Below are 20,382 nucleotides of genomic sequence, written 5' to 3' on the forward strand. Positions count from 1 at the left end.
GATATATTTTTATATAAATAATGCTAGACGATAAAAATCATACGGCTTAGTGGCTTTATCTTAACGTAAATTAATCATGTACTGGACAGTTTTTTCATAGATTCTAATTTTAATTACCAGTAATGAAGAAGTTTATATCATAAATTAAAGCATAAGAGCATGAATCGTCCGGGATGCTTAAATAATAGATTCACATACTACATTTTTCGGTTAAAATGTTCGCATATTTTTATTCAAATTATAAACGTTTTCCTCGATATAACCTTCTCTTATCGCATCAATATAAATCATCAATATTATATTATTTTTTCAAATAATAAAACTATATTCTTTTATACGTCTGTATTAAAAAGGAAATATAAATATTTAAATTGGCTATTAGGGAACTGACTATTTTATAAAACAGTATTATTACAGGCCATAGTTTTAGGTGCAGTCTTTGATAAGAGAATTTTTTTTTGTATTAAAGATAATTCAAGAACGTGTTGTAATATGAATCACGAGGTTTTTTTTTTCAACAAAAATCCTCGATTATTTCCAGAACTATATTTTTTTTTTCGGTCGCTATATTCATATAAATATATATATTTCTTTACACATTTTTTTCCCCATATTCGGCTGCTGTTGGAACATTTAAGAAGTGTAAAAAGAGATCTGTAAATTAAAAAAAAGCACCTTATCACCAATTACATTACTACATTGCAATATGATTGATTCAACAAGCAATCCCTCTTAGATATTTCTTATCTCTTCAAGTGACGTAGAGAAAAAAAGATTAAATCAATAATAGTGCCAAAAACAAGGCAAAAAAAATTTATCGAAACACTTAGAGTTTTAATTTCGCTGAGAATAGAGTGCCTCTAGTACTAGGCGTGATGTGCATCGGTGCCTGTTAGTGTGTGTGGTGTAGTTTTCTACTTTTGAATCATCGGGTTCATCGGAAAAAATATAAAAAGAAGGTAGGGTAGTTCATGAGTTTAACTATCTACTAATAAAGTTTTGGTTTAAAAAAAATATATATTTTATTATATATGCTGAAATCTATTTATAAGCTAAACATACTAATATTATTCAAGAGACTATTATTAGAATTTGGGAATAATTCACTATATTTTTAGTTAATCTTCACAATCTTATCAAAACATTTAGATTATATATTAACTTCAATTTTTAATTATATAATATATAAAATAAAACTCCGAGAGTACATTTAGTGAAAGAAAACGCAGCTCTACACATGTTCGGTATTCCTGCATGCCATATGCCTCCGTAATGGATTACCATATTTCGGTTAGATTTTTTGCGGGTCGTTCTTTTGCTATTATAATTTTTTCTTTCTTTTCCTTCACTTCCCCTACGACACATGAATATATGAGATACATAGTGACACTAAATCAGGCGCAAAAAAAAAAATATATATATTTAGTTTAACAAATTAATTTTAAATCGAATTCAGATTAATTAAATTGAATTTCGAAGTATTTTATAATTGAATAACATGATAAGCTCAAGTATAATAATTAAAAATAACAAATATTAATACTAATCCTCCAGACTCCAGTACTAATAAACTTATAACATTATTTTTTTAATTTTTGTGTGAAACATCTCTAAATATTTTTTAACTACAAAACAGGCCGTTTCCGGGATACTTTCAGAGATAAGTATACTTCATGTAATAGAGATTGATTCGAAACGAACTCTTTTTTTTTTTTTTTTTCGGTTTGGCAAACTATCTAGGAATAAAAATCCTTGATTTAGAAAATATTCCATAACGAGTTTATTTCAAACATATATATATTTTTTTAATTGTTCTATTATTTTGATTATTTTTAATCATATTCCAACCAAAGATTACTATTTAAAATACAATATACTACATAAAAATTGAATAACAAATAATTCATAAGATGGGCTATAATAAAGTTTATATAATTCCTAGACGTCTTAAAAAAAAAAATTCCGATAAATCAAAAAGAATGCATGTAATTCTATTCTTTTGATTCAAACTCATATCTTTCTAAAACAATACTGTTTTAGAATAACATTTTGTTAAATTAATTCAAATTTTATCTCTTAAAACAACAAAAACATATTTCGTTACTATGTACCATAGGTTCGTCTGTCGAGACGTCTATATTGAATCCTACATATAGTTTATTTTTTACTATTAATAATATAAATCACATTTGAAATATATATTTTATTAACATTGACGGTTCTGTAATAAAAGAGATCTCAAAATCGTCTCCGTTAACCTTTGTTAAAGTGACAGTTCTTTTGGATTAAATTTATTTTTTTGAGGGAGTAAAAAATTATTAATTTCATTATTATATGAAAAAAATTAATAAAATTAGTTAATTTATTTGAGTTCAAACATATATAGGATATTAGCGGGGGTAAGGATGTAGTTTAGATACAATTCAATACATACATTCAATATATTTAATGTATTCTTGTTATGAAGATGGGAAAAGTTCTCCAAAGTCTCGAAAGGTTAATACGTATAAACCGTAAATTAGTTTTTAAATAATAGATAATAACTAAAGGTCATTTGCGATTACTTTTATTTATATAAATTTATGATATTTTGTTTTCAAAAATAATTAAATTAATATAGCTGATTTATTAATGACAATGAGAATAATTCTATTAAGTAGATTTTGCTATAAAAACTACGGAAGTATATCCACTCTTTTTGATTACTTTACTTAAATGAGATAATGTGATATCTATGATTCTAATAATTCCAATACGTTTGATAAACTTGTACATTATTTAAATAAAATTTATAAATTTATGATGACTTGAATTTGACTTTAATTAAATTGAATACAATTAGGGCTGAATTAAGAAGACCTGTAAAAATACCTCTGTTGAACCAAAAATAGGTTAGATTGCGTAGCACTATTTACTACTTATCAAAGAAGCCGTACGTTACTTAAGTTATACCGAAACCTATTTTCGTCTTCTAATTCTGTACTAAACACTGTGGAAAGGAAAATTTATACATAAATACATTCATATAAATAAGACCCATCGTGACTAATGTCTGTTATTTATTCTAGATCAAAAACGAAAAGTGGTACGAAACTGATATTAGATATTTAATGTGAGCCTGGGATGTGACAAAAATTTTCCACTAAAACCGTCCGAACAGAAGTACCACTTTGTATTATCGATTTTTTACATTTTTTTTCATGTGTTCACTGTCCCATAGGAAGCTTCGCTAACTCCACCATCACGAAAAAACTACAAGTATTCCAAAATAAATGTCTCGGAATTGTTAATAACTATTAATATTACACTAAAATGCACTCAGAACTAAATATAAACACTATAAACGATTAGATATACAAATTGACCAATAATGTTTTTCCAAGTTTGTCCTCTCTCATTAAAGACATTAATAACAGAAATAGGAAATTATACAGAAACTATAACCTGTAGATATAAATATAAAAGAACTAAGCATACATTACTGTAAATATTAACCAACGGTATGTATTTTAGTTTATCCAATGTTACGTATTTTATTTTATTTCAATTAGTGTTTTTGGTTTCTTTTTTTTCTTTCGGTCTGTTTTAGAAAATGTAAAATATAGTTATAATACAAGTATCAAGAAAAATGTATAAGGAGTTATCACAAAACAATGTGGTAATTATTGTACATTTTAATATTGTGCAATAAATCTTTATTAAAAAAATAAAATAAAATAATTGGTCATATAATTTAAAGTATGTCTCAACAAAAAATATTACTTAATGTTGAAGTAACGAACCTGAAGTCAAAAGAGAGGGAAGGAAATATACAAACAATGAAAGGAATGGGTTTTAGGTAGGAGTTTTTCTGATTTATATACATTTAATATTTTATGAATAAAAGCTTTTCACTTTTCTCTTCCCATCGTTTACTTATCCTGAAAGGTATTTGCTTAATCTTTTAAGAAGTTGCGGGAAACACGTCTTCCGGAAAGATTTCTATTCCGAGCTAAGAGAAAACATTATTATGGGATTCATTGTGTCCCTTCATTAGAAAAGGTAATCTGCGAATCTAAAAATGTGTAACTGGAGGGATTATTACGGAAGGTAGCTACACCGCACCGTTGGACAGATCATAAATATTTATTTTGTGTCATTTTTTAACATGTTATTAATAATAATTAAGTTGAAATGTAATACAGAGAAGCCTGCTATGCAATTTCTCTTTTGCTATTGGGAAATCGGTTACCGTTCTGCAACTCAATGATTATGTATGAAAAATAAATTATTAAATTCATGTTTTCAATTATAAAATCAATCTCGATATATAATAGGTAACAATAATATTATGTCCACAAAGGGCATTTTTGTTGAAGTGCGTGAAACTGCAAGCCATAGTTCCACTTTGATTTGTAATCATTTAAACAAAATAGAAAACAAAAATTTAACATTATAACCAAGCATTGAAAAATGTGAATGAAGTGAAAATTGGAAAGTATTGGAATACTCAGATTGGGACAAACAATTGAGGCTGAGTGTGCCCAAAGAAAGTTTAGAAAAGCTATCCCATGGCAGTGGGCGAGTAATTCCAATCTGATCTGTAAAAATAACGGAATTATCAGTCTCGCAAGATTTTACACTCTTGATCTCATCTTAAATGTATGTTTCATCTCTCGTATATGAAAATCCTATTCTGCTTTTAAGCAACTATGATGTTATTACGAAGAGGGTGATGTGGTTAGTCGATCAGTTCGTGCAGATAAGTCGCTATTTTTTCGCGAATTTCTCAGCCCGTCTTTCAACCTTGAATGCTCAAAATACCAAGTGAATTAATTTATAACTGTTAATTTTTTTTTTATCAATTTCAGAACAGAATGTTTATTATATTTCCAAAACTCCTGACTTTTAAGTAAGCTATAGATTGTCTATAAAATATGAATTGGCAATACCTCATATACTAAAGAACCAGATTTCCGAATTGATGAAATCTTTCCGTAACCAATACTCTACCAATCAATTGTTGATCGATCAATAATAACATAAATATTATTAATTTTTTGTCTAAATTGGACGCTTATTGTCCCTGACATAAAATTCGTTATGTTTTAATCTCTTAAACCACCTTTCGCAAGAGTCTGATAAGGAACATGGTCGTCATAGAACCAGAATTTAAATTTAAATGGTAGGTGTGTGCAGCATTTTCATTTTTAACAACTTTAATAATTAAAATTTTTTATTTTCATAAATGCCCTTGAACAACACTAAACTCTTGATTTGAAAATATATAAATATAATACTGCTATTTCAGGACAGTAAAAAATTATTTTCAAATTCTTGTTCAAAAGTTATTTCTTGAAATCACTTCTACCTAATCACTCAAATTGTTTTTTACTTCATCCATCACTTTTACCATTCCGGTGTTATACGCTATGGAGATATTTTTATGAACAATCATTGTTAGAAATAATATTAAAATAAGAACAAATAATTATATATCTGCGCTCATGTAAAATGTATTTAGATACAATTGGAAAAATTGTCTTTTAAATATTCAATTGTATCTTAGTTAAAATCAAAAATGTATATTGTTTCAACACTAAATTATCATTAAAATCTTTGATATTTAGTTTTCTATGAAGATTGACTATCTAATTCTGAAAAGGACAACCAATATTAAGGAAATAAATAAATTTGAGTATCTGATGCAGCACATAAAAAAAAGAAAAAAGGAAATAAAGATAAACATTTAATTTTATATTCTAGAATTCCTTTAAATTAGACACATCCTAAAACAAAATTTTAAATAGGTTTATTTATATTCTAATTGTTGTGACCTTCAGTTCTTTAAAAAAATATATTTATTTTTTTAAACGGTTTTTTATTACTATAAATGCATTTCGAAAAAAAATTAAAATAATAATTATATTCGACTATTATATTTTGTTTATTATCGTATTATATTTTTGAAATTAATTATTATTATATAGTCTGGAATCTGAGTCGACTGAAAATATTTCTTGTTACTGAATAGAGACAGCTCATGTTGAACCATACCAGTTTTGACAGCCACAGCCAATGAGTGTGTTCCCATTCTTGTGGTCCAATCATGTCGGATTGAATACGAATTAATTGCCTACCTATAAGTCATTGAACCGCCCATGTAACACTATATTTTAGATATAGTATATACCGTAATTAATTAATTTTTATATTTTGGGGGGGGAGGGGAGTTTGGCTCGGAGATAAAGCACTGTGCTACTAACTCCAAGGGCCCGGGTTGAATCTGGCTGTGATAGAATAATTATTTATTCTTTTAATGTAGCCGCGAGTCAATCCTGTGGGTTCGGCCCTTCCGGGTCCACCAAGCTTCATAAAGTCGGTGCATTTGAGTAGAAAAAATCTGGCAGTCGACCGTGATTCTGATCAAAACCCCTTCCTGCACAACCGTTGGTCTAGTAACAGAACTCATTCCTTCATGGGTTGTACTGATTTATTATTTATATTTTTTTTAAAACAATTTTCTATACGTCATAAATTTTGTACTTATATGTATTAATGCGGAAGCAACAATGTAATGCATATAATGTACTTTTTTCTCAGTGTATATAAAATATACGCCTTCTGTATGGCTCACTACGAAGGAATAAAAAAAAAAAAAAAGATGCGAATACAAAAGCAAAAACTCAGCAAGAAGCTTAATTTACTAATTTTTAAGATTCCTAACACACAAATTCGAATGATATAAATTATTAGTAAACGTTTCTCCATTCAAGAAAAAATTAATAATAACGATCTATAGCGTTCAAGGTACTTATACTGTTATTGTTAAAATATTTTTATAGCAAGTAGCTATGTTAAATTTTATTAATTTTTATTTAGTGTCAACACCATTCAAAAAATTTCTTTTTAATAGCATCAAACAAAAATTAATTTAAAAAACTAATATGGTCATAACGAAAATTCAAAAGAGCATTAAAAAAAAAAGGAAAAAAGTCACATTAGAAAAAGCCGGCTAGACCGTTTGATAAACGGAACTACCTGCCGTTCTTAGATCGGCCAGACCAGAATCAGACATGTCCACATAAAAAAAAAAACCCGAATGAGCTCCGACGACTTCCCACGTTGGAGGGAGACAAAAAGAAGCCACCCCCATTGTGATATGAGGAGGGTGGTTACAGAATAGGAAATAGGCAAAAAAAAAAAACAGGACCCTCTTGTAAGGTCAGTTCGGGCTAGTGTGATCTCCAAGACTATTTGCATCCGGACCGTTATGGGACCATCCGATAGTCTGCCCATCCATGAGTTAGGGCGGAACAATGTTTAAGTATATCGTAATACGCATCAAATCAGTTTTAAGGCAGGCTGTACTACTATGGTTGTAACTGGATTGTTTATTGTTGACAATATTGCTATAACTAAAGACAGTAACTAAAATTGAATGCAGTAAAAAATCCAAAAACTGCAAATTCGTGCAATTAAAATGTAGATTATGTATAAAACAGCCCAATCCCGCAAAAGTCTGCTTTGTTTATGAATACATGTACTTTATATATAAATACATGTACAGCTTGTGTAACCTTAGTTACCATTATGTAACTGTATATATTAAAAACAATAAAGAGAGGTTAGAAAATAAAATAGAAATTAACCTTCTTTAAATCATATTAAACACGCTAACAAGTAAACACTTGTTTTCTTTTTTGCGTTGAATTATTCTCTTCACGTTTAAAAATGCTTTGCTTTTCCTCATTAACCTTCTGCTGATAAATATAATGAGGGATTGCCAAAATTTGAAGTGAATTGGATCTATCTGTAATAAATTAACTCAAGATTAGGGGATACAAAGTTAATAAATTTTGCTTATTGGATTTAAACTTCATTTCTGACTCCTTACCAGGTTAACAATGTATAGGTAACATAAAAGAAGATTTGTGGATTAGCGATTGTTGTCATAATAATAAAAAGAAATCCATGGACATATTCAAAGAGAACGGATTTAATCAAGCCTGTGTAAGTAGATCCCTCATCCAGGTCCTTTCCTTTTATATTCCGCGCCATGAGACTAATATGTTATAAAGTCTATTTAATAAAATCGTAATACCGAATTTAGTTTATCCATTCTAGTTCATAAATACTATCTACTCTCCGCATAGATGACTAACACATTATTCTTCAAGAAAAAAATTCGAAGCCAGTACTGTACAGACAGTTATTATCTAATATCAATTTTTCAATTTCTAAAGACATTATTTACTAATGTCTCGAAAAAAAAATTTTTTAATATTGCGAAACGTCATGAAGAAATAAATTATGTAGAAAAAAATTAAGAGTTTGTTTTATTGCATGTTTCTAAAATATATATACTCATAAATTTTGGCTTTATTAGTTTTTATGGAGCGAACAAAAACAAATATTTTTTAAAAATTAGTGATATTTGAACCGATACAGAGTAATGAAATTCATATTTTATTTTTTTTTAGTGAAATATTTGGTAAATAACAAGAATTATAGCAACAGATAGTCTGTGAATATAAAGGAATATTTCCATATTAAAGTTGAAAAATATAATAAAACCTCTCAGTGAAACAATGAAATTGTTATGAATTATGGCGATTTCTAAAGAATGGAAAACTCAGATATCTGCAATATTGCGAAAGGATCATTCGAAATAAACTTTCGATTGTCTGAACGAACAATAAGGAATTACTACATTTTATGTCGGGTTTGTAAAAGTTAATTATTGAGATATGATTCAGGTTATAGGTTTAATTGACATTTTTTTTGCGATTATGTAAAATGTTGGGAAATAATTCAAAACAGCAAACAATATTCTTACCATTTAGCAATAATAACTTTAAGAACGATTCAAGGTTTCCAGCTATTTGATTGAATGAAAATCGCCAGTTAGTGTTTGATTAACTCTGATATTCGTTTAATCAGCCAAATTTTCATACGCATATGTATGTGTGTGTGTGAGTGTGTGTCTGTCGAAAAATGTAATATATTGAAATTAATATATTACAAATTTAGAGCATCGGCCTAGTAAATATCGAATTCATGGGTAACGACAAGTTTCTTGTAGTGATGGTAAATAGATATTGATGTTTCAATTTCGATGTTAATAAAAATTAATCAATTTATAGATTATAACGTTCGAGATTTAAAATAACACTTTGAACAATTAACTTCAAGTTAATTAAGTCGTTTGTTTGTTTACAATAGTGAATTCATTGAGGAAAAAAAGTAGAAATTAAAAAAAAAAAAAAAAAAAAAAAAGAATGAAGAACTCGTTTGCAAAACATGTAACTGAAAATAAAAATCTTTGTCAATAAAAATGTTTTACCTTAGACACGCAGTCACTTACATTAACTTAATACCAACATTAATCTTTTAAAAATTCAAATCTCCTAAAATTATTTTCAAAAATTGATAAAATCAGTACTTAAATATCCGGTGATGCACAAAACTTCACAATGGATCCCATACAACATGTTTTTTACGTCCCAATGTCTCAAATAATTGTTTTGTTTTTTTTCTAATCCTACATTACCAACATTGTAAAAGGGGAATTTATTCATTATACATACACTTAGGCATTACCTATAGGCATAGGGTTTAAACTTTATTACATGCATATATACATTCAGAGTCGGCATTAAAATATTTAGTAAATTTAATGCTTGCAAAGTAAATAAAGAAAGATATAAAAGAAATTATAAACGATAATTTTAATGATTCATACGGTATAATAAATTGTTAAAATAAAAATAATGTACATGAGACTTATCGATATTTTCATTAAAAGAATCGATTTTTTACTTTCACTTACGTATCTATGGAATTTATAATTAGAGAAAGTATTGCGATAGTGCAAAATTTCGAATGCAACTATTTAACGGAAATAAATGGTTTGAGATCTCCATAATCAAAATAGAAAAGTCTCACAAAATTATCTATGTTTGTGTATGAATACGATCGCAAACAATCATATGTACACAGTTTTGTTTGTTATTAAAAATTGGTAAAATAATTTTGCATTTAGATTTATAAAAAACTTATTTTTTGGATTTCTATGGTGGTAAGTGAAAGTTTTATAGCACTAGATCTGTTTTATGGAGATATATCGGTAACATCGTTTTTTTTTTTTTTTTTGCATCACGTATGAAGGTTTCAAGTGAATAGCTTGTCCGCAAATAGTCATAACTGATTTATTCAATAGAAATTATTTGAATATTATTACAGGTTAGTACGTTGCGGGTTTAGTAAGAAGAATATAGCCTAAAAAAAAAAAGTTTTATTCGTTTGATTATTTTTGTACTTAACTTTAATAAAAATAATGAATATCGAAAAGGTAATATTTATAATTAAATTGACGTAACGTAAACAAGAGCTGAGTCACGCCATTCTCGGCCGTTCGGACAAGGAGTGGCCGACTCCCCTAGTGACCCTTAGCAGGCGACCTCTAAGAACACGAAGTGCGTCCTCTCTTGGAGTTGACCGAGGAACTCTCAAAAAGCAGGCCTAGAGTCCGCCCTTCATGTACATATTGGATCAATACCAAAAATAATAGGAGGGGCCCGGTAGGTAGGGGGAGTTAGTGTGCTCCGCGCAATTTCCGCACTCCTCCCGTTTCTATTTCCTCTTTTTCTGATGAAAAATCGTCACATTTTGTTTAATATTTAGAGGGCTGTGGCCGTGGTTGCTAAAGCGCAGGCGTCAAAATCACCCCGGCCCAACGGATTAAGGAAATAAGGTTACATCGTCAGAGCGTGTCAGCATCTTATTTGTCACGTATTAAAGATCCGTTCCCAGTTTCCTCTCTTTCCGGAAAAAGCCAAGTCAAAATATATGGGAATGATTTAATAATTTTCTGTTGGCGCAAAGAAAAATCTCTTCTCTTAATATATTTTTTTAAATGAAAGGCACTCAATATTAGATAAAGATTTACTTTTGGTGCTTTAGATAAAGGTTTAGCTGAGTAGCTCCAATATGGCGATAGCACCTGAAGTGGCACATCAGCAATCAAGACAAGTTCGAGCAACTATCGTTCTAATTTGATCTTTAAGTAATATTACATTGCTTTAAGGAGGGTACATTTTCTTCCAAGCAAGTAAATATGGAAATAAAAAAAATATTTGTACTTCTTGTAAAGAAAAAACTATGTCCAACTATTATTTTGGATCATAACGTACCCTACTATTATTACTGAATTAATTTGATGACAGGCTATTGACCTATCGCGCTCTCTAAATAATAGGCATTAATAAAAATCAGTTTATGATGTCAGATAATAATCCTCGATAATGGTCGTACATACCACACCCTCAATTCAACACTCACATAACTAAAAAATCTAACCCTGTAAAAAAAAATAATCTAATTCCGTAAAAAATGGATTTAACATAATTTTTATTTATACAAGGAGAAGATGGTTGGGAGGTGCGGTCAAAATAAAACACAAATAAGTTGAAGTAACTTATTTAATCTTGCCAACGTTTCGGCCAGAATTTCTGACCTTCTTCAGGGCTAAGATCATAACAAGATAACAACCAATGAATACAGAAAATATAAACAGAATGACATAAAGTAAATAATTGTACAGAATGGAATTAATAAAATAAAGTGATGAAAGAAGTGGAAAATAAAATGTATACATAGGTAATTGAATAAGTAGGTAAAATAACAAAATTAAGGAAATCAATAAAAATGAAGTTATATAATGCAAAGCAATATGAATGTAATAGTTTATTAATTATTTAAAATAATCCAATTCATTTTTATTTATATATAATTTGATTTCTTGTTTGAGACGGGTGTGTTTATCAATTACTATAAAAAATATCCATGTAGTCTCACACTTTTTATTTTCTTGTAACCCCTACGTTTCGGGAATTAGAGCCTTTCTCAAAAACCTCATTAAAAATATCACAGCTAACATTTGTTATCAATTTTTTTCAGGCTATTCTGCTTTTGTCAAATTTCATCTTATTCAATAACCTATAATTAAAATTTTACTTATTATAACTGTATTCAGTTTACTCTGTCTATTACAATCTACAAGAAATTGCATTACAGACAGTTTAAACTTTTTGATAACAAATATTAGCTCTGAAATTACAAATAATATCCTTGAGAATGACCGGAATGGCCGAAACGCAGGAGTTACAAGAAAATAATTAGTGTGAGACTATGTGGATACTTTTTATTATAAATGATTTTTATTTTATATTAAAACTAATTATTGTTTAGAAATTTAAATGAAGGACCAATGTGTAATAAATTAATTTGATAGTAAGCAAAAATGAACTAAACTCTAATTTTGATCATTTTGGGTGCAATAAAATCTTATGGAATAGGGACACACGAGTTTTTCCAAAATTAAGAGAAATTTGAAAGAACTGGAAAAGAGCAACCAGAAAACCATTAACACTAGTTACGGTTTGATGTGGACTCTACCGCTAAGGTGGAGCTAAGTTCGGACTCAAAAAATCCAAATAGTTTTATTTTATAACTATTTCCATATTAATTTAAATCCATGTTATATAATGAGAGCGTTTAAGTTAGGCATTTTAATATTAAAATTATATATTTTTATTATAGTTTGGCTCAATTAAACATGGACAAAAGAGAGTCAGATATGAGGTAGAAAATTTACAATAAAAATATAACAGCTGATATATACCTTGATTAAGACAAAATTTTACAAATCAAGACACTTTTTAATTAACCATTTAATTAATTAATTTATCTGCATTCCAGTATCGGGCACGTTTAGAAATAAGATGCTAAATCGCAAATAAATAAATAAAATCTCAGACCTTCATGTGTGATACTATTATTATTATATTCATAATTATTGAAAAGGTTACATCGTCAGTACAAGTCCAAAGTGGCGTAGCTACTAAAAAAGCATTAAAAACTTTTCTGTTGTTAGTGTTGTTAGTAAGATTAAAAATAGACAATAACTTGTGTGAAAAAACTTTAAGTTTAAATTATAAAAGTTTTATATGACATGGGCAATTAGCCCTCAAGAAACGTTTTAAATGATATATGACATCAGTGATTTGAGATATTTTAAAATAAATGTTTAGAGTAAAAATGCTTCATTTTGTGTTTGTGTTAGTAATAAAATAAACCACTCTCAACCAATCAATACAATAAATCATTAATCTAAAAGCGCATTTTTCTATTAGGGAATTAAACTATTAACAGCAAAATTGTTTAATTTCTAATTATTAACATTTATTATATTCAAAAATTTTAATATAATAATATTGACTGCCATTATGAATTTTTTTTTTCTAAACTAATAAAAGACTTATAAATCTTTAATTATTTTTTACAGTGGCGTTCAAAAATAATTTTTATAAATAAATATAATCACATTGTGAAGCGCTTATCAGTAACCTTACTTCAACAGATAGACTTACTATTTTAAGTCAATTTGTATTGTCTATTGTCTATTACCTATTCGTGTTAAATTCATTCTAAATATTCATATGGATTATTTATATTGTTACTATCAGTTACAATATTTTTCTGTATATTTCAATATTAAACTTATTTTTCTTCCTAGTGGCAAAATCTTATATGAAGAAACATAAGTTGAAAATTCACATAAACCAATATTGTTTCGTCGAAGAATTGAAAATTTAGTATTTAGAATTATTACTAATTTAATTTTTTTTTCAAAATAGCCTATTTGAATTTTTTGAGTTATATAGATTCTTGTGAGATTCTTCTTATTTTCACCACGTTTCCGTTCAATTTCCAATGAAGTTGAAGTATTTTGCTTAATTACTTTAATTTAATTTTTTTTTATTTTGTTCAATGACTAAAACAAAAATGTACGCTAATGTTAATAAAAACACCTTAAACGGTTTTGAAAAAAAAAAAGAATAATAAATTCTAATAAATTAACAATAGCACCACAAAATTCGAGTCAATCCTGAATTTTGGACAAATCTAATGTTCCAAATTAGACAAAAAATAATGTAGTCGTAAGACCACCTTCATCGGATCTTCTGGCATCTCGAGATCTATGTTATTGTTCTCAAACTGAAGCAGACCAAAAATTTTTATCTCAAGTGCGATAAAGTAACCTTTGACGTTGGGTGCGAATGAAGAACTGTCCCTGAGTGCAGATAATGCAAAAATAGGTCGAGATATGCTCAATGTAAGGAACCATCACAGAGAAACAGTGGCTAGATCCAATTTAACTTTCACCAATAAAATTTAGTTTTATCGAATTTGAAATTTATCACTATACTTAGTAATTTTTAATTGTATAGTCATGTATTTACATTGGGCTGACTCCTGGATACGGAAATGTCTTGGTTATTAATACTATTTTCGATTACATGATAAAAAAAAAAAGAAATAACAGAACAGAGATAAGTTCTGTAGTATGTGATCCAAGTCACTTAGTAATCTTAACCGCAGTTAGTTAGTAAACTTTTTTTAAAAAATGAATATACTGGGGGATAGCATAATCCTACTCTCCTTCAAAGTAAAAGTGAAAACAAAAAGTGGGGAATAGTCCACACCCTTGGGGCTTCGGTAGGCTTTCTTTGAGTTGAATAAGAATGTTTGTCATTGTAATCTAAATTGAGACGGAAGTCATTCACCGACTGACTTCTTCTTCTCTTCCACCCTCCTGGGTCCAACATTTTTGACTTTACTTTTCCTACTAGCTTAGCCCCCACTATACCGAAGTAAATATATAACAAAAATTAGATTTTGATAATCGATTCTATAATAGAGTGGCACAAATATGATTTCGCTCAATAAAACATATGTTTCGAACGTACTAATCGTTATTTAGATCTTCGTATTAACCTATTTGTTCGCTTTACTGTTTTATGTCAGTGCCTAAACTGTACCCTGCTGAATGAACTTAACTGATGCCCAGTTTAAACACTTTTTCAGAAGAAGCCATATACAGCTGGTGTGTCTATATGCTTTCGAGTTGACGTAAAAATATCAAATCACATGAATGCTTCCAATTCAATTATACATAACCTCGTTTTAAACTGTAATCCTTATATTCCATCGAAGGCATCACGTTAATGGATGCAGAATCTCTGCGGAGGATCATCGCATCTCAAAGTGAAAAACGAAGAAGTGAAAAGAATGGTCGCAGAGAAGCACCAGTCAGGAGGCTAGTGAGAATTATGGATGAGCCTGTTTTCATTCTTAGGAGGTTCGTCTTGTACATGGGTGAGCAAAGGTGTGCAATTACACTTCTGTCTCTCAACCTCAAGCTCGAAGGAAACCAGGCTCTGGAATACTATCTCAACGAGTTGATGAGGACGTTGCAAGGACCGGGAAGGCCGAGGTTGAGGAAAAGAGTAAAATCTTCACCCAACTATAGTCGGGTAGTCACGACGGAGGACGATATCGAGAAAGAAAGGGGGGACTGTGAAGAAGAGAAGATGGAAGTGGACATAACGGAATCAGATTTAGAAGAAGCTTTTGCCAGGGCGGTCAATATAGACGGCTCCGATAATGGAGAAGAAACCGCTACAGAAAAGGAAGCAGAAAACTCGGCTACTGAAGCAAGATTTAGCCAAGACGATTCGTCGGCCGCCGATAAACTGGAGTCACTGTTGTCCGAACTCATCGAAGAGGAACTGTCCAGCACCTGTGAAGTGAAACAGGAAAGGGAGGACGAAGATGAGTATCTTGTACAAGCGTAATAAATAAATATATTTCATATTTTCAATGAAATCTACTTATCAGTACTTTTATTATTTTTTTCAATGATCATGAAAATCGGTTCTTAAAATTCCATACAGTTCAAATACTTACAAAGTACTATTTTAACCGCCAAAAAAACCAAATGATTTTTACTATCACTTTCTTAAATGTTCTAATCAACTCATATCTTAATAATCGATAAATGATCAGTATAGAAATTCATCAATCGATAGTTTTGACCCAACCTTTAGGTTATACCATTGATATTGCGAGAAAGTCTTGGTTGATTGTGAAAAATAAACATTAAGTTTTTTTTAATATAGATCCAAGGTAACCTGCGAAATAAAGAAACAAGGTAAAATTTACAATTTTGTTTTAATGATTATAGTCTCATTTTTAATGTTAAAAGATATTGTTTTTGTTTTGTTTTTTGTATTCTATGAAATCGATCCTTTTTATAAAGATGAAGGTGAATTTAAAAAAGTAGTAACAATAGGTTAATTAGTAAATGGCACTCTAGAAAATCAATGGTAATAAACTTTTACCAATTTTAACCAAAATACTTTTTATTTAAATATAAATAAAAAGATGAAAATCAGTAACTTTTTTTTCTTTTTTATTTACTGTTGCCAGTATGAGTGTTAATTTAAAAACGTAATTAATAATAATATTTTTGAAAAATAGGAAACTCAACTACAATATAGTAATTGTATCACATCAAATTTATTTCAAATATTTAAATTACAAACACACTGCAACAATTTCACAAATTTGTGTATTCTGAAACTTGTTTCTCACTCTAATTAAACCCCTTGATAATTATTATTCAACACCTATTTGAGAAATAGGGCATAGGGGAATTTTATTCCTAAGTGTAAATATTTAAATACAAAATAAACCAAAAACGAAAACTAAAATCATTCTGATAAAAATAGGATTCATAATCGAATCCCAGGTTAATTTATTTGATGATCAAAATGTTTCTTCTACGGCATTACTCTTTTGTTTTGAGATATCAAGAGGATAAAAATAAACGTTTCTATGCCGACGAAGAGATTTTCTTATCAGTTTTAATGGACCATTTTCTTATTATTAAATCGGTTTTTACAATTATTACATCTACAAAACATTGCCATTGTAATAAAATCAATAAATTTTACTCTTCATATTAATCTCTCTGAGTATTTTCCAATGATTTCCAAACATTTATATGATATCTCATAGTTTTCGTGATTTATGATAATGATACAAATGTATCTTTGGTTAGTTCGTATCGATGGCTTACTTCACATTAGTGTTGAGTACACTGAAACTAACTTAACGAAAAATACAATTAAAGTTTCTCTCTTTGAGAAAAATTACAATTGTAAAGATGTGATTTTCCTAAAAAGAGAGAACTTCAATGTATTTTGTGTAAAGTTAGTTTTCATGTACTTAGCAGTACTGTGAAGTAAGCCATCAATATATAATTTTTATTTTTAATAATAATCAATAATAATTTCTTTCAAACAATTTTAAAAAAGAAGTCATCCAGAGGGCTTATTCAAAAATTATGAACCGGCATTCCCTTAAAGGCTAGCCAATGTTGGACCGTATTTTGAATATGGGTCATGGTAAACGGATTTTAAACGAGCCTTGTTCTTTTGGCTTTGAATTAGAACCTCTAAAGAATTTATTTTCAATTATTCCTTTTTGGTAAGGGTAAGGATAATGTACCTATATGTGTATAGGTACACATATATATACTTACCTTTAAATAATAGGAGTAAAAATCTATTAATTTTACAAAATTTCTCTTTTCATTGCAGCTTTTAGCAAGTAAGAAATCAGAATTTTTTGTATTTATTGTTTTGTTTTTTTAATAGAATATTTCTAAAACCGAAGATTTTAAATCGACAAAAAAAATCATTTAACAAATAAAAATATATTCAGCATGTTGTACACATTTTCCAAAAAGAAGAAAAATGTATAAACATGAAAACTGTTATTGATATTAACATGTTTTCAAATACAGTTTATATATGATACATGATTATTATATCAAAAAGTGTCATGACGTTTAATTTTGTATACATAAATACAAATAGTTTTGTAATTTTGTACGAATCTCAAACAATATCTTGAATAACGAGTAAATCTTGTCAAGTGAATTTACGTTTGGATAGAGATTAGAGGAAGTGTGAAATTGAATTGTGAATATATCACCAAAATTAATTTTTATAGAACCTTTTTAAATAAATAAATCTATCTCTTGATTATGTGCGTTAAAAATTACCTTAAATGGCATACTTAACGATATCTATTTACTTTTTGAATTTTTATTCCGTGCCAAAAAATAATATAATTTACATGATAAATATTAAATATTTACATGATATAACAATTTTTATTTAAATATTTATATTTATTTTTAAAAAAATGTAAATTGTATAATAAGCCATTAATTTGTTTATAGACCGGCTGAAATAAATTGTATGTAATTATTATATATTTATATTTCTTAACTTGTTTAATGTGGTAAACTGTTAACATAATATTATTTGAGTTATAATTAATTTCACGACTCTGACCAGAATTCTTCATGAAAGCTTTCCATTATAAAATTTAATTTATAATATAGCTAAACATTCGCGGATATTTATAAACATTATTCAAATCGCCTTTTGTAACTTGTCGTTTAAATAAAATTTGCGTTTATCAAACAAAGGGAATTAGAATCGCTTGAAGGTAAACAATGTTCTCAATAAAACATAACAATTTGGTCAGGTTACCTAACGTAATGAAAACTCAGCTAAAACATCTCAAAACTATGTCAGTTGCTCTTCTTGAAAGAATCTATAGTTTCCTAGTTCATTGGCTAAGCTAAATTTCTTCAGGGACCACTTCATTCAGATGTTACTCCGCCTACAGATCTAGGTTAGTTTGAATAATATTAAGCTTCTATTCAGTTATAAAATATAATAGTTAATTAAATTAAACATGAATATAATTGCTAAATCATTGCTATTGTATTCCTAAATTTGATAACTTTTTGGTTATGGCTGCGCTCTTGACAAAAGACTAGTGCGTATCTATAATAATTTCAAATTTCATTTTTATAATTTACAAATTATCCTTTGCACTAATATCTCTTAATTTAAAATTTATTTTAATTTTCATGAGTCTTGCGAGGAACGAAAATACTTTTTGTTGTTTAAAATACTTACTTATAAAATATTTATCAATTTTTTTAATTTAGTTATTCATGGAGGTATAATAAAATAGAAGAAATTTTAAATGAACTCTTTAATACCATTAATTTTAACAATGAAATCGGAAATATTATAATTGTTCTGTACTTTCTAAAACAATTTTAAATAAATACATTAATGAATCATATAAATTGTATTCGACGGGACGATTTTCATTTTTATTTGTGCTGGAAAATAATTGAGAAATAAAAAAAAAAGTTACTTACGAATTAAATAATTAATTATTTACAAATTACAAGAGTGGGATTGTACTAAAATTATGATAAGTATAATAAATTTTTTTAAATGAAAATTCAATATATTTGTATTGTCTAGCGGTTCCATTTTGACTCTCTAAAATTTTAATAACTCTTTAAAGATATATTTTCAAAACTCATGTAAACATATATGGATAATCGAGAAAATTCAATATCTGATTTTTAAAAAAGTATATTTAAATTAGTAATATTTATAAATTAAATTCATCATTAACTTAAAAAATCGTTCAAAATGAAACGAAACTTATCGGAACTAACCATGATAATTATATAGAATATAGAAAGTTTATTTTTTAAAACCCTAACCGCAAATTGAAAGTAGCATAATAAACTTAAATGTGTCAATCGGGCTGTAAAATTTAACCTATATTTATTTGCTTATTATCTTATAAAAAATCTATTGGAATAGATATCACTTGGAAGTGATAAAAATTAGGTAATGAGTTGTATTTGTTTTTTTTTTTTGTTTTTTTACTACTTCCAAAAATCATATATCATATAGAAGATGAAACCAACTTATATCATCATTCAAAGAACATTTTGTTCGTTATAAAAATACTTTTGTAATTCTGATTGTTCATGAAGTAACTTCAAAGTTTCTATTAATTGGAAAACATCAGCAGATTCATTTGCATAATTATTTAAAATATTGAACTTCAGATTCAAAGGGTCCAGCTGAGCTTTTCACCCTTTAGATTTCATAAAAATCTAAAATTATATAAATTATAGTACCAAAATCAGAAATGTCAAATTATCACAAATGCTATCAAATTTAGAAATTTGACAGCTGAAAATATTTTCCTTTTTTTTTTAACTGGGTTAGCAACGGATGCATAGTCTGGACCGTTTGGACTGAAATGCATTCAGATAAATTACTTCCTACCCTTCCAAAAACCGGTTTTTTTTTTGGACTGCATCGGTCGAAGGGGTTGGATTCGGCCAGTGGAGGGTAGGTTAGTACAGTCCATTTTTTATTTCTTCCTGTTACTATATCTTTTTTTTTTGGTCTTCCTGTTTCTCATAATTATTAATATTTATGATTTCTGAAATTCAAGTTCATTTCTAGATAACATTATTTTTTTATACACCATTTTCTTATAAAAGAAATAATCAACGAATCTATTTGCATATTGGTTGTATACTACAGAAACTATTGCAAAAAAAAAAAGATAATATTTTTCAACGCACAGTTT

General features: G+C 28.1%; 1 protein-coding gene across 3 annotated transcripts in view; it reads left to right on the forward strand.

Annotated features, from left to right (window-relative positions):
* br (broad-complex core protein) overlaps positions 1–20,382 on the forward strand; it is a 285,943-nt gene that overhangs the window by 237,340 nt on the left and 28,221 nt on the right. Inside the window, exon 1 of one of the 3 annotated variants that reach the window (XM_014416833.2) lies at positions 820–959. The exons of the other annotated variants lie outside the window; for them this stretch is intronic. The gene's annotated coding sequence lies outside the window, so the exon portion shown is untranslated. Of the gene's footprint in view, positions 1–819; positions 960–20,382 lie in introns of those variants that run through there. 3 annotated transcript variants of the gene reach the window in all.

This window comes from Halyomorpha halys, unplaced genomic scaffold (genome assembly GCF_000696795.3).
Source record: "Halyomorpha halys isolate HHAL.00 unplaced genomic scaffold, Hhal_1.1 Scaffold135.1, whole genome shotgun sequence".
Lineage (NCBI taxonomy): Eukaryota > Metazoa > Arthropoda > Insecta > Hemiptera > Pentatomidae > Halyomorpha > Halyomorpha halys.